Consider the following 15,333-nt stretch of genomic DNA (forward strand, 5'->3'; position numbering starts at 1 on the left):
AATCCTATAAACTTCATTTCACTTCTCAAATATCACTGTGTTCATCTGCTATATGACATATTTAACTGAAATTGCTGATCCAAATAACCAATGATTTATAAAGGAAAATCATGAAAATTATCAGGGGTGCCCAAACTTTTGCATACCACTGTAGCATCTCTCTATACCTTCTACCCTGTGAAAGTAAGTTTTTATATACTATTGCTAAATGAAAACAAAGGTCTGGCCAAGTATATCTCCTAACTTTAAGTCATCAGAACACGCTTGGAGAAGTTTAAAGTGTAAAGTAGAATCACCAAATCACTGTAGCAAAGAGTGGCTAAAAAGAATTGTGTAAAGAATGGCAGACAATCGTAGACCTTTCCTTAATTTTGTATTAGCATTTATGACAAAGGAGGAACACATCTGCAATAAAAAGTAGGGGTAGACATACTGTATAGAACACAGAAAAATTGAAGTATGTATTTTCACCAATGAAGAATGTACTCACTTCTTTGCACTACACTGAAAATCCAATACAATTTAAAGGGGACCTATAATTGGTTTCTTTTTTTTTTCTGTCATATAATTACATGGTTTGATGCACATATTTAACATGGCTATGATTTCAAATGAGGTCACTGTAGATGCAAGTAAACCCTGTGAACCAAAAGGTTTTGTTTCAAGCAGTTTATGTCATTTTATATCAGTGAATGGTAGATATTCCTAATAAGGTCATCTATGGCACATAGCTCTGGTTGTGTAGATAAAAGCCTCACCTATCGGCTATTCAACCCCTCGGCTTATCAATGGAAGGAGACTCAAGAGAAAGTTGGATTAAAGGGAGGGTGGCATTAAAGGGTGAGGAGCTAAACCTGATTCTTTCAGACAGAAGATGAACTGAAGGGCTGCATGAGGAGCTATCCCGATAGACTCCAAGAATAAATGCACTCATCAGTCACTTTGTTAGGTACACCTGTTAAACTGCTCATCAAATGCAGATATCTATATCAGCCAATCACATGGTAGCAACTCAATGCATTTAGGCAAGTAGACATAGTTAAGACAACCTGCTGAAGTTCAAACCAAGCATCAGAATGTGTAAGAAAGGTGAACATTGGCATCCTTGACAGAGTGTCCTTTATCTTTTTACTGTAGGTGCAGAGGTATAGCTGAGCCCCATCCTGTCAAGGTGACTCTTCAATGTTGTGTTGTGGAGTCGCTGTTTGGTTTCGCCAATCTAGAGGTCCAAGAACTCTTCCCTGCACTACAGAGCATATGCTATGTGGCTTAGCTTGTGCTTAGAAGTTTTATCCTTGTCTTAGGGTATAGCTGGGTCTGAAGTACACTGGGATGTTGTGCTTGGAGAACAAATTCTCCTGGATTTCTCTGACAAACATGCTATGCTATGCAATGCGATGAGATTGTTGTTCTATTTGTCATTCTCTTTCTCCTTATTTGGTGTTCGTGGCCTGAGCTTCTTTCCTCTGCATCTTCGCTGATCTGATGAAAGCCTAGTTAGGATAGCCACATGTTTTAAGAGCTTTCTTTACAGAGAAACTCGGGAGCATGACATGACATCCCAGTGTACTTCAGACCCAGTCATACCATAAGACAAATACTGGTTCATCCCAAGGACAAAACTCCCAAAATGGTGTATACTATAGTGTATAGTGTAGCTATAGTGTATAGTGTAGCTATAGTGTACAGCACCTCTACATTGGAAAAACCAAACAGCCGCTCCACAAACACATGGCACAACATAGAAGCAAGCACCTCAACAGGACAAGACTCAGCTTTACTTCTGCACCTAAAGTTAAAGGACACTCTTTCAAGGATGCCAATGTTCACATTTTGGGCCAGTGACAGTGACTACTTTTCATCCTTTAAATAGGCACACAGACTAATTACTAATTAAATAAAAATTAGAAGACACCTGTGATCCTAATTACAGGACACCAGTTACAAAAGATTAAGCGAGACTGAGGAACTCATGTTTCGACGTGGCCCTGGCAAATTATGTGACTTCCAAGGCCACCATTTGCATTTTTCTGTTGTGTGGGTTAGGCTCAGTGTGTTTTACATTGAGTGCCCGAAAGTTTCCTGAATGTCTGCGAGAATGACCACCATAGCTGCTCAATTTTGCAACACCATCAAGTGCAGCAATAACAGTAAGACTTCCACTGACCCCAGGATGGGTCAGAAGTACAAATTTCAGCAGTTTCCTACAGAGGTGAGCTGAGAGTAACTAAGTCATTCTGAACAGTGATAAATTGAGTTCAATCTGATGATAAATGGAGAAAAATAAGGGTCAGTGAATCAGAGTGTTTGCTGATTTCCCTTCTAGTGTAAAACACACATAAAGATGCTCATTTATTCCCATTTTTTTCGCAGTTACTGATTTTCAGCAGATCAGACCTGCCTCGGACAGCTGACGGGAGCCGATCGGGTGTCCTAAAAATCACACTTTCCTTCTGATAAACTGCTTGATTACATCCTCGCATCGTACGAGAGTTCATTACTGATTCATCGCCCTGTATCAGACTCCTTTCATAAAGTTTTACAGCCTCGTCCAGAGTAAATAGCTGCGGATGCTCCACAGCCCCATTATGGGGTAAACAGTGATTACAGCCTGCACAGAAATGTTTTTATACACAAACAGTAGATACACGGCAGCTGGCCACTATGGGGTACAGATGGTTATAATTATATCATTGTACAATTATAATATTGATCCTCATAATTCACTTTATTTTTTGTTATAAATATATACAGTTTGTTATAAATATATATGCAGTCTTAGTGCGGGTGGCTGTCAATGGACGTCTTCAGCTGTCGGTTTCAGATCATTGTTAAAACCTTTTTTTCTGTATTTTTTAAAATTTTCCTCTAAACTTCTCTTGATTCTTTTAAATTCTTTATGCCCAATAAAAGGAAAAATATGACCCGAAAAAATCGTTTACATTGTTGAGAGTGGCAGCTCGGATGTGTGTAATTTTACACTGAACAGTCAAACAAATACGGCGTAAGCTAGTTTTGGTCAGGGATGCTTTTGGTGATGTCAAAGGCCTAGTTGCTCAGTCTCCCCTAATATCTCGTCTCTGCAGGACACACCTTAGTTTACCATGTCCCTGTGGTCAACTTTATTTTCACTCTTTTCAAGGGTACCATCATTTTTGTCCGGCCAGTTCCATTAGTTTGCTTTCTAAAATAATTCTGTTGAACCACATTTCAAAAACAATGTCTGTTTGTCAAGTTATTGCAGTGACCATTGTGGGTTTTATTTTTCCTTAGAAGGGTACCAACAATTCTGTCCATGTATGTAACATTCATTTAAAACAGGACTGAGGGCCTATTTTAACAGCTAGACAACATACTGATAATGACATGTGACTATTTGCATTTCACGGTACAAGAAATTTCAATACAGTCAGATTGAGTGATTCAGATTGGTTCATATTTGTGGTATATATTGGAAGTTAGACTAAAGATTTAAAATATGCTACCCAAAACTTTCATTTATACGTTGACACCCTTCCCCCCAACATGACTGATTAATTTATTTAGTTCCTCGGTTAGTTGTAATTTTAAGTAACATGAGATTATTATTTTATGATGCTTTGTCCAAAAAATGCGTTCCATAAAACAAATTTCAAAGAAATGTTTGAATGGGTGTATGAATGTGTTATGTCATGTATTTATCTAGAATAAAGATAAATATTACACATTTTCTTGCTTTTAAGTCTCAAAAATCACAATTCATTTTAAAGGGGACCTATTGTGCTTTGGGGACAACAGCTAATATACTCTTCAGACAGAGAATGAACTGAGGGGCATGCATAGGGCTAGTAAAGTAATTTTTCCCCCTGTTAATTACATGAAGTAAAGTCCAGGAATAAAAATGCAGAGCTGGAAATGAACATAATGGGCCCCCTTTAATCCTTACATAGAGTGTACATAACATGTGTTTATTCTTGCTATTCTAGAGGGTAGAGTTGACATTACATTAGAACAATGAGCACAATGTGATACACATCAATTTGAAATTACCTTTCTCTTGTAGCCATTCTTCTACTGGTCGGACAAATTTGAAAGGAATTTTCTTATTGGCCATTTGATACCGTTCAATGTCGCTGTTCCCTTCAAAGTTTAAAAAGACATTTAAGAAGACAGTATTGATGAGCAGAGTCACATCATGAAGGAAATATCAAATTCTCTCTACATTTACAAAAGGTTATTATGAATTTAGCTGAAAATTACATTCTGAATAAAATTGTTTTAGTTAAAGGATACCTACGGCTCATTATCTTTGGCTTTTTATCAGACGTTTTGTGTTTAATAATTTTTTTCTGCTTCACTTTGTGTAGAGTATGCACTGATGTCACATTTCACAGAAGATTATCTGGCTTACTATAGAAATCATCACAAACTGTTATTTTACTACTGACCACAAAAATTATTTTCAATAGAAACTGTACAATTCATCTTAGAAGTCAGGTTTACCTAACTGGTCAGTAATTTCTTAGGGATAACAGTTTTATGCAATAAATTATTTTCATTACCACTTTTTGTTACTGGATGTATTGTCATGTAACTTAAAAAATAAGACCTTCCAAGACTCTCTAGGTCACCTTTAACAGCCTTTCACCCAAGTTTATTTGAAAAAAAATTCTACAAAAAAGGATGTGATGGTTATTTTTGCTTCAGAGCACCTTCAGTGCCCATGCATGCTCAAGTGCTCTTAAGATTAACACAAGTATGTGTGGAAACGTGAACAAGACTGATCACTTAGCACCTGTGTGTTATTATTGAAAATTAATTTTCTGAGGCTATACAGAGCTCATTTAAGGTTCTTAAAATTATCACATTCCTCACTGACAATATCAGCTTGCCCCAAATCTTCATTAAATATACAGCACATATGATATTTACACAAAGAAATCCTCAAACTGCCTTCCTGCTTCAATAACTGATGTGCATTTTTGAGTTTAGTCCAACTTTCTCCACACGTCTTTCTGGTAGTCAAACCAGAAGACTATTTTGTATGATTTCTTGATTTTTACATCATTTTCTATACATTTTCACTAACGTTTGTCAATATTTGCCTCTTTTACAGGTATAAATAGTCCTCTTATTTAAAACTTAGTATATCTAAAAGCATATCAAGGCAAGTGAGACTCAAATTTGTACTGTTTTTGTGCTGAATTTATTTTTTGTTATATTTGTGAAGCTGAATTTTTTTGGGAAAAAAAGTATTTAAGAGTAGCTCCAGATAAGAACAGCATGAAATCAGCACAACTTGGGAAATCACCATCTCTATCTGATTATATTACATGATATTGGTGTTAGCTGACTAGAAAAGAAAATTTTATATTTCATTTGAGAATAACCCCTTCTGCACTGAGTGGGCAACGCCCACTTTTAGGAAGGCCTGAGCACTAAAGCACCTTTACCCCTGATTATCTTGCATCTGATTCCATGGTTTTGACAACTGCAAATGATGGGCCATATGGGTTATCTGTGCAACTGGCAAAAAAAAAAAAAAATTGTGGGACCTTCCTGCTGACCTGTAGCAGCAATACTTGGATTCGCTCTATTCATTGATTTTGATCCTGTAAGGAAGTCAGTATCTCACATCTTCTTACAAATCCCACAGATTTCTTTATTGCCACTTAATCAATACTCGATGGGTCTTACAAAACATCAAAAAGAATTGGTGGTCACTGAACATCAGGCCACCCCCACCAAAATCTGCTTACACTCTCAAGTCTACTTAAACCATATACCAATATGTCCTATTTAATTTCTATTAAAAATTTATGGATATTCCATAAGAAATGGTTAAAATGAACTCTTTTCTGCATAATATTTTCACTGTTCATATTATGTACATGCTGATAGCCGTGTCAGTCTGAAAATAAAGCATCAGATTTTTTTTCCAATCACCTAATACCATTATCATCTAATATAATCAATTCAGTTTTATTTATATAGCACCAAATCACAACAGTTGCTTCACTGAGCTTTATATTGTAAGGTAAAGACCCTGCAATAATCAGATTTGGAGATCACGATTTCCCAAACGTTCTGATCTTATCTGAAATTAATCTTAACAAATTTGTAAAGTGCCTTTTCACATCTTTTTTGTTTGACCTTCAGCTCTCTGTTAGGAATTTTTGTTGAACATGTCAGATGTATTTGATTTAATTTCACCCCTGGATAGTGTGTTTGGAGTAACATCAGATGCACACTCTCTGAAGGTAGACAAACCTTATTTAAATTAATAGTGTCATCATTGAATCATGTTAAAATTAAATCTTGGTCAAAATCAGTGGAAAATGGTTAGCTTTTTCCTCTTTTTTTAAAATTAATATATATTTCAGTGAAGCTAATACCAAAATGGATGAGCCGTAAGTACAAATAATGTGTTAGAAAATTCTTCTGGGCTTTCATTATTGTAAAATAACAAAGACAAAACAGACACACAAACACAGAAAAGGGCAGAGCCAAATATATTTCACAGTTACAGTTCACTGGGCAGGATGTGCATTTATGAATATTATATTTTAAAACTACACAGAATTATTAAGGGTCTAAAATGAAAACTCTAAAAAAAAGATTTCTGGTATGTAAAATCTGTCTCAGGTGGTTTGCAGCCAAGTGCTGGGTACCTCCAAAGCTGAGGCCATCATCAACAGGAAAGGGTGGATCGCCCAGTGTGAGTTGGGAATTAACTGCTGCTTCTGAAGGGCGAGATCAAGAATCTTGAGGTCTTATTCACAAGTGGGGGAAGAGTAGTGCAGGAGATGGACAAACAGATTGGTGCAGCTTCTGTCACTGTATGGGTCATGTACCAGACTACTATTGTGAAGACAGCACATGAAAGCAAAGCTGCTGATCTGTGTTTCTCCTTTAATCTATGGCCATGAACTCTGGCTTGTGACTGAAAGAAGAAGACACAAGCAGTGACAATGAGTAAGGGTGCCTGGCCCACCTTTGAGATAGGGTGATGAGCTCAGTCATTTGGGATTGGCTCTGAATGGAGTTACTGCTTTTCTGCATAGAAAGCAACCAGTTAAGGTGGTTTGGGCATCTGAATAGGGTGCATTTTGGATGCATTTAAGGTGAAGCATTTAGCACACATCCAACCAGGAGGAAAGATTTTTCTCTCAGTTTGTATGGAGGTAATCCCAGGCAAGCTGAGAGACCCCTCTTTTGGCAGTGGCCAAGGAAGGGGGTCTCTCTTCTTAGGCTGTTGCCCCCAAGACCCGAACAAATAGGAAAATGGATGGATGAATGGATAAAATCTGTCAAAGGTCTCTGAGCTGACACACAATGCACTGCTGTGCTTTAACTCTGCATTAAATATAGTATGTCAGGATGCAAAAAAGAAAAAAAAGCCCTTAATCCTAATAAGGTGTTTTTGAAACTAAAAATTATTGCTAGAATGCAAATTTTCAAAAACAGCGATGAAATACAACAAAACAAACTCACAACAGACACGACCATATTTAAAAGAGAAAAAGGAACCTGACCTCAACAAAAGCCATGGGTGTTGAAAAAAGCACCAACAGCAGAAGATACAGAAACGGACAAAACCTCCGGTAATGGGGGTCATTCAAAGACACAGGCTAAAAGGTTTATTTTGGAATTGTATATCTCTGTCTCCAAATGAGAGCGAAAAAAAAGCTGGCAATTCAATGTGAGCAGATTGTGAGATAGAGTTTTTTTCAACTTTGGGAAAAGCAATTTAAGAAAGTACCATGAGAAGACAGGATACCTGTGATTGACAGGATGACAGTATGGTACATACATTAGAGTGTTCCTAAGTAACCAGAGCCTGGAATATCCACTGCCAACCAACTGTCAGCTTAAAAGCAATGTGGAGTGAGCAAATCCCTCCCTGTATGGACACAGCTTAACTCACCTGGTGGAAGCAACAAAATCTTGTTTCAAAAAGAGAAGTTATATACCAAGACTGGGCAGGAGCTGAAAAGGGGACAAACGATGACCCCTGAGAACAACCTAAAGATACCAGGTACATTGCAGACACTGCAGTGTCTTAACCTCTTTAAATCCACCAGATCCCAGAGGAACCACTTAGGGATAGGGGTAGGTTTCAGATTGGATAGCCATAAGCAGAGTTTCATAGATTCCACAAATAAACTCTCTCTTATTTATCTAATAATGATTTTCCACTTTTTTAACAGTTTTTAACAGTTTAAAATATTGCAATTCCATACATGAGCTTCTGGGGACAGACCCAGATTTACATGACAAATTGAGGGCCCACCCCTTAGCACTGCACCATTCTTTGAACATCTCACTGCTCTACTATTGTAGCTTCATGAAAAGAGTCCGGGAGGCTTGTGTACATCATGTATCCATCCAGGCCAAGCACCAGGAAACATTGCCAAATAGTTCAATACTTGAATGCCTGTCTAACACAGAGAGCCACACTGAATTGCAAAACATTATAGCCAAAGACCCTTCTTGGAGCAGAAATGTTGCTGGCCAGAACAGCAGAACAATTTGTTCGTTACACTTGTCTCAAACACAGTTACCAAGACTCCAGGGTGCTTATTACCCATGGGAAACAGATGCAATGATCCAAAGCATTGAAGCAAATGATGGAACAGGCTAATAGGAGAGGGTGCCAGAGTGGATTCTATGTGACTTGAGGGATTTTGCCTTGGACAGATACGTGATGGAAATATTTTTTGTGGTCTCCACAGGGCCCTACTGTCAGTTTCTGGAGTCCACAGACTTAATTTGTCTCTATGTTTCTAACAAGAAAAGGAAGAAACTGAGATTCTAGATTCACCCAATTCTCAAGAAGGCAACAGAATTTCATGGTTTGATCCAGGAGCTGAACTTGTATCATGACCATTTTCGTTCATATTCCAGGATGTCAGTGGGGCACTTCAAGCTTTTGTTGTCAGACCTGGGATCACATCTGAGAAGGCAGAGAAATAATTTCACTGACCTGATTGACCTGGAGCAGCATCTAGCTGTGAATGTGAGATAAAATGGCATGTTTTTTTTCCTTTTTACCATTTCTATATTATTCAGTTAGCAGTGCACGTTTTGAGCTTGAGTGCAGTTGTTGCCAAATGCAGTGGACTGATTGGTCAGATCTGTTTGCATGCAAAAATCAGAAAAATTGAACTTTATCCAGAAAAATAAATGCTGCAAATTTATCGTGTGAAATTCCCTGGTCGGTGTGAATGACCACATTAAAAATAGTGAGTCTAAAAAATATTTTTAACATTTGCATTAATTTTTCATATCTGGTGTGTAAAGGCCTTTAACCCTGTGAGGTCTAAAGGTTTTGTGTGTGTGCGCACACACACACACACACAAACAAGGATACAGCACAAATGGAAATGAGATGAGAATCGGGAATTGTTGGAATACTACTACACATGGGGGGAGATATGATCATGCCCACAGTCCAAAATTGAGTACCAAGCCCCATTAACAACTGGTACATTGAATGCCAGAGCAGCTCACCTGAAAGAGAAGATCATGGCAAAGCTAGAAACCTGCTCCAGCTCTCCGGCCGTGATTGCTGAGCTACTAGCCCAGGTGCTCCAGCTCGAGAAAGAACCTTGATTAACCACTCCCACCAGGGCTTGGGCAGGAGGAATATAAGTGACAGACCACGGGTCATCATTGCTAAGTTGCATTACCATCAGAAGTGCGTGGAGATACTGTGCCATGATCGCAGCCGTGCCCACTTCATTTTAATGGAGACCCGATCACCATCTTCACCAATTACACTACGAGTTTGCTCGAGATGTTTGTTTTTGTTTTCACGCCAGATTGAGGGGGGCCTACTAGCAGGTGCTCCTGTTTTTTTTTTTTTTTTCTTTTCTTTTTCTTTCTTTCCGTTCTTTTTTCCTCACTATAAGCACAAAATGTGTGGATCTCATTTTTTTTGGGTACTGGGTTCACCATGTTCTTCTGGGTGAAGTGGGAGGATCAATACCAGATCTGGTTTGCTGTTGGGTTTGTTTTGCTAGATATGTTTGTGTTTCCTTAATAAGTTGTAATCAGGGTGTGGGATCACAAACTTAAGATGCATTACTTAGTATGGTTGACATAAACAGTATAAAAATCACCAGTGGTTGTCCAGTTAACTTTGTGAGCTGGAACGTAAAATTGCTCAATCATCCAGTAAAACTTAAAAAAGTCATGACAGATCTGAATGCATATATGCATGCAAATGATAAAACACGCTTTTGTGGAAAATGTGTTTCAATTCAACTTTCAATCAAAATCAAGAGGGGTCGTGATTATAATTAGTAACAATGTGCAATTTACGGAATCTATTGTACATTCAGATGCCACTGGTAATTACATGATTGTGGTTGGAAAGATATACACACTACCAGTAATCTTTGCCTGTTTTTATGCACCAAATTGCGACGACCCTATATTTTTCAGCAATTTATTTGCAAGTTTACCAAGTATGTCAACTCATAACCTTATAATAGCGGGTGATGCAAATTGCATGCTCTCCTCACTAGATCGGAGTTCCCCGGTGAGGGCACTCCAGTCAAAATTTGCCCAATCTATTAACTCACTATTTGAAAATTAAGGTATGGTTGATATCTGGCACTTCCGTAACCCTACCTCGAGGATTTATTCCTTCTTCTCTTGGGTCCATAAAACCTATTCCCATATAGACTATATATTTCTTGATAAGAGAATCTTGCAGCAAATTACAATGTGTGATTATGGAAGTATAGTCATCTCAGACCATGGACCACTCTCTATGAAATTGCTTATCCCCAGCAAACACCCTATAAATCGTCAGTGGAGCTTTGACAATCTACTGCTAGCAGAAGAGGAATATTTGAAATTTATATAATCTGAAATTAACTTCTTTCTAGAAGTGAATCAAACCCCAGGAATGTCACCTCTGACAATTTGGGACACTTTAAAAGCGTATCAGCAGGGCATGACAATTTCATATTGTGCCAGTAGAAATAAAAGAAACAACGTCTTAAACAATTAACCGAAGAAATTTTAAAAGTGGATGAGTTATACAGCAGATCACCATCAACAGACCTTTTCAAAAAACGCATATCATTAAAAACTGAATTTGATATTCTTTCAACACAACAGGCTGAATAGCTTATATCCACAACAAGAACTGATTTTTATGAAAAAGGGGAGAAGGCAGACCGACTGTTAACGCACCAGCTACACCAAAAATCAGTGAAACAAACAATCCCGGTCATAAAAAATGAGAGGGGGGTACTTCATACTCATAACACAGAAATTAATTCCTGCTTTAGAGACTTTTACAAATTGTTATATAGTTCTGATGCGCCCAATGGTATAGATGAGCTAGAACAATTCTTCAGATCTCTGGATATTCCCTCCATCAGTGTTGATCATTTCAAAGACCTTGAGAAAGATCTGACCTCTACAGAAATAACATTAGCAATCAAGAGTATGCAAAGCGGTAAGTCACCTGGCCCGGATGGCTTTTCAGCTGACTTTTATAAAAAAATTCTGATCAGCTTTCCCCCTTGCTATTTAAGTCAGCTGCTTGTCTGTCTTCCTAACCCTAATCCTAACCACCAAACAGCAATGCCCCAGTGTTGTTTCTTTCACAGTTCATGCTGTCTCCATTGTCTGTTCATGCAGGCTGCATAAAAAAAATGCAGCTGGCTCCCTTGGAAAATGTGAAACAGTAGAGTGTGTGCTAGGTTTGGAGAGGCTGCATGAACGAAAACAATCGTCTGCCAAGCTGTGCTGTTTCTAAATGCGACTTCTGTTAAGGATAAGACTTGGAAGATCTAAATTATTGCAGACAGTTGGAGTAAACACAGGAAAGAAAAACACTACTGGTAACAGAGTTTTATGCCCCACCTATACAGTATATAGGTGAAAAATGAAAGAAAAAAGAACACAAAGTTTGTTAATAAAGTGGTAGGCTGCTACACCATCAAGGAAGAATCATTGAACGTTGGCACTGATTCGCTATTACTCTGAAATTCTAATGGAGAGCTGGAACATCATTCTCTCTTTTTGTGTTTTGATGACAACATGTCTAACATGTCCATCCAAAGTCTATAGAGTTACATGGTCACCCATAATGCAGTTATTGATTTGAGTGGCTTAGGTGTGCTGTGATTAGTCACTTCTTAGCTCAGAAATAGATGTGTTTAAAAAAAAAAAACAACAACAATAACAAAGGTCTGAGAAGGAGCAGTATGACAGTATAAAAAGTGCTTCGGGACTCAAATTCCAACATGAATGCAATTATGTTACTAAAGCATATGCTGCCCAGTGATCTTCTTAACTGTTTCACAATGACACAATCCCACTGCCTTATTATTTCTTGTTAATACCAGTTATTTCATTTTCATGACTGACTGAGTCACTGATAGTTTGTACCTGGTGGGAAGTATTCATTAATGGACCAGTTATCCACCTGCAGTGTAGCATTCCCACCATTTCTGGTGAAACGGACAACGTGATACTTCCCATCATTCACTGGGGTGCTGCTTTCCTGCACACTGATATCCACTGTGCCAATGTTGAAGGTCACTCCAATTTTGCCTTGTTGCTGAAATGAGAAATTGCAGTTATTAAGGGTCCATGTACTTTTTTGGTCATTTGTTTTCATTTTATACTCCAAATCTATACAATGTAAAATTAATGATATTTCTTTTTTCCCATTTGAAATCAAAACATAAATTTGCAAAGAATAGGAAATGGAAAGTTAGCTGATCTAAGTTCCTTTGATCAGCTAACTCCGCAGCAATACGTTACGTCTTAACCAGTTGTTCACAGCTAGTAAGGGCAGGTAACCGGCACCCAGTATTAAAGGGTTAAGGATGCTGCATTAAAGAAGCAACCAAAAGAATGTTATACTTTTGGTTATTTACTGTTTTACATAAAAAGTTTAGTTTTCTTTATGTCAGTTTTGCTTCCTGTCTATGTTCTCCTGATTCCTTGATTCTGTTCTGAATTGTGTTCACCTGTGTTCCTCTCCCTCTTTTTTTCTTACTTTTCCAGTAATGAGTCCTCCCTGCCTATATAGTGTTTCCTTTTGTCCTTGTTGAGTTGTCTATATTTCTCTGATTTACATTGTTCAACTGTTTTCATCTATATTTTCTGACTCCCTTGTGATTCAGTTCCTTCATCTTTTTTGGACTTCTCTTATCTTTTGGACTTTGTACCTCTGGACTTTGCTAAAGCAGTTAAAACTGAAGCCTGTGGAACATGCTTGGGGCATAAAACCATAAAGCCATCATAATATATATTTTTTTAAAAAAGAAACCAAAAACGTCAGATAGAAAAAAAAAATCTCACATTGGGCAAGCACGATGTGTTTGAGGACTTACTATGTGCAGCATGAGGTAGTCCCCTAGACCAGGTGCACTGTCAATTCTGACCAGGATGCCATCTTTCAGGGAGGTGCTGAAGCCGACAGTCAGCCTGTCCGTCCTTGTGCTTGGTCTCTCATTGGCTGGCCAATTGAAAGTAATGAGGCCTCCACCTTTGCCAAAGATGTATGTTGTCCCAGCTAAGTAAAACATAAGGAGGAAGTATGAATTACAAAACAAGGATCTGCTAGCTGTAGATTTCTGAACATTCACCGTGTGGTGTAAGTGATATTACAGTTGCTGTGCACAAGAAATTGAAGTAACTCAACGCAGAGCAGGTGTGTGTGCAATATCAGCTCAACGCCAACTTGCTTACTAATGTATATGGAGTGCCCAAACGTTCTGTACTTGGGTTACTTTTACTCCCTCTTTTTTTCTATAAATATTTTAGGTGTTAAATGCTCATAGATTATACTAAATCCCTTGGGGTCAGAAGGAATCTAGCAAAAAAAAAAAATGGCCACCCCAACTGTAACCCTGTAACCTAACACTAATCCTATACTTAGGAGAGAAGCAAAAGGACTCCCTGCCCTCCGAAAACATGTAAGTAGCTAAGACATTAGACATTTCTTATTTGTAATGGTTTATATTGCCAAGCATTGGAGTAAAAAAAAAAGTGGCCACTAAACCTTCCATGGGTGAGTTATAAGAAAAATCACCCATTGTACAGTTATTGATAGTGACCAAAACATTTTTTAAACTAGGCTCTTAACATCGAACCTCGAATTCAAGAGGAACAATGCGGTTCTCGTCCTGGTCATGGAATGCGGGACCAACTCTTTATCCTCTCAAGGATATTCGAGTGTGTGTGGGAGTTTGCACATCCAGTCTACATGTATTTTGTGGACTTGGGGAAGGCATTCGACCGTGTCCCTCGGGGTGCTGCGGGAGTAGGGGGCATCTGGCCTATTGTTGCAGTTCAGACCCTGTGCAGCCGCAGTGAGAGCTTGGTCCATATTGCCAGCAATAAGTCGGCCACATTTCCTGTGGGTGTTGGACCTCGTCAGGCCTGCCTTAGGTCACCGATTCTGTTCATAATTTTTATGGACAGAATTTCAAGGCATAGCCAAGTGGCAGAAGGTTTCTGCCTTGGTGGCCTCAGAATCTAATCTCTGCTTGTTGCAGATGATGCGGTCCTGTTGGCTTCATCGGGTGATGGCCTCCAGCTTGCAGTGGAATGGTTCACAGCTGAGTGTGAAGTGGCTAGCATGAGAATTAGCACCTCTAAGTCTGAGGCCATGGTCCTCAGTCAGAAAAGGGTAGAGCGCCCACTCCGGCTCAGGGACAAGTTGCTGCCCCAGGTGGAGGAGTTTCAGTATCTCGGGGTCTTGTTCACGAGTGACAGGAGAAGGAAGAAGGGAGAAGGGAACGGGAGACTGACAGACAGATCGGGGCTGCATCTGCAGTGATGCGGACACTGCACCGGTCTGTCGTGGTAAAGAGGGAGCTGAGCGTGAAAGCAAAGCTGTTGATTTACCGGTCAATCTATGTCCCTACCCTCACCTATGGTCATGAGCTTTGGGTAGTGACCGGAAGAATGAGATTGCGAATACATGCGGCAGAAATGAGCTTCCTCCAAAGGGTGGATGGTCTCTCCCTTAGAGATAGGGTGAGGAGCACAGCCATTCCAGAGGGGCTCAAAGTAGAGCCGCTGCTCCTCCACATCGAAAGGAGCCAGTTTAGGTGGTTCGGGCATCTGACTAGGATGCCTCCTGGGAGCCTCTTGGGTGAGGTGTTCCAGGCATGTCCTATCGGGAGGAGGCCCCGGGGCAGACCCAGGGCCCACTGGAGAGATTATTTCTCTCGGCTGGCCTGGGAACCCCGTGGGGTCCCCCCTGGATAAGCTGGTGGATGTGGCTGGGGAGAGGGGGGTCTGGGCTTCTGTGCTTAGGCTGCTGCCCCTGTGACCTGGCCCTGGATAAACAGAAGAAAATGGATGGATGGA

The 15,333-nt window shown here is 39.3% G+C and overlaps 1 pseudogene; it reads right to left on the bottom strand.

Moving 5' to 3' along the window:
* Nucleotides 1–15,333, bottom strand: part of LOC115772692 (neurexin-3a-like) — a 311,850-nt pseudogene that overhangs the window by 25,068 nt on the left and 271,449 nt on the right.

The sequence above is a fragment of the Archocentrus centrarchus genome, chromosome 22 (assembly GCF_007364275.1).
Source record: "Archocentrus centrarchus isolate MPI-CPG fArcCen1 chromosome 22, fArcCen1, whole genome shotgun sequence".
NCBI lineage: Eukaryota > Metazoa > Chordata > Actinopteri > Cichliformes > Cichlidae > Archocentrus > Archocentrus centrarchus.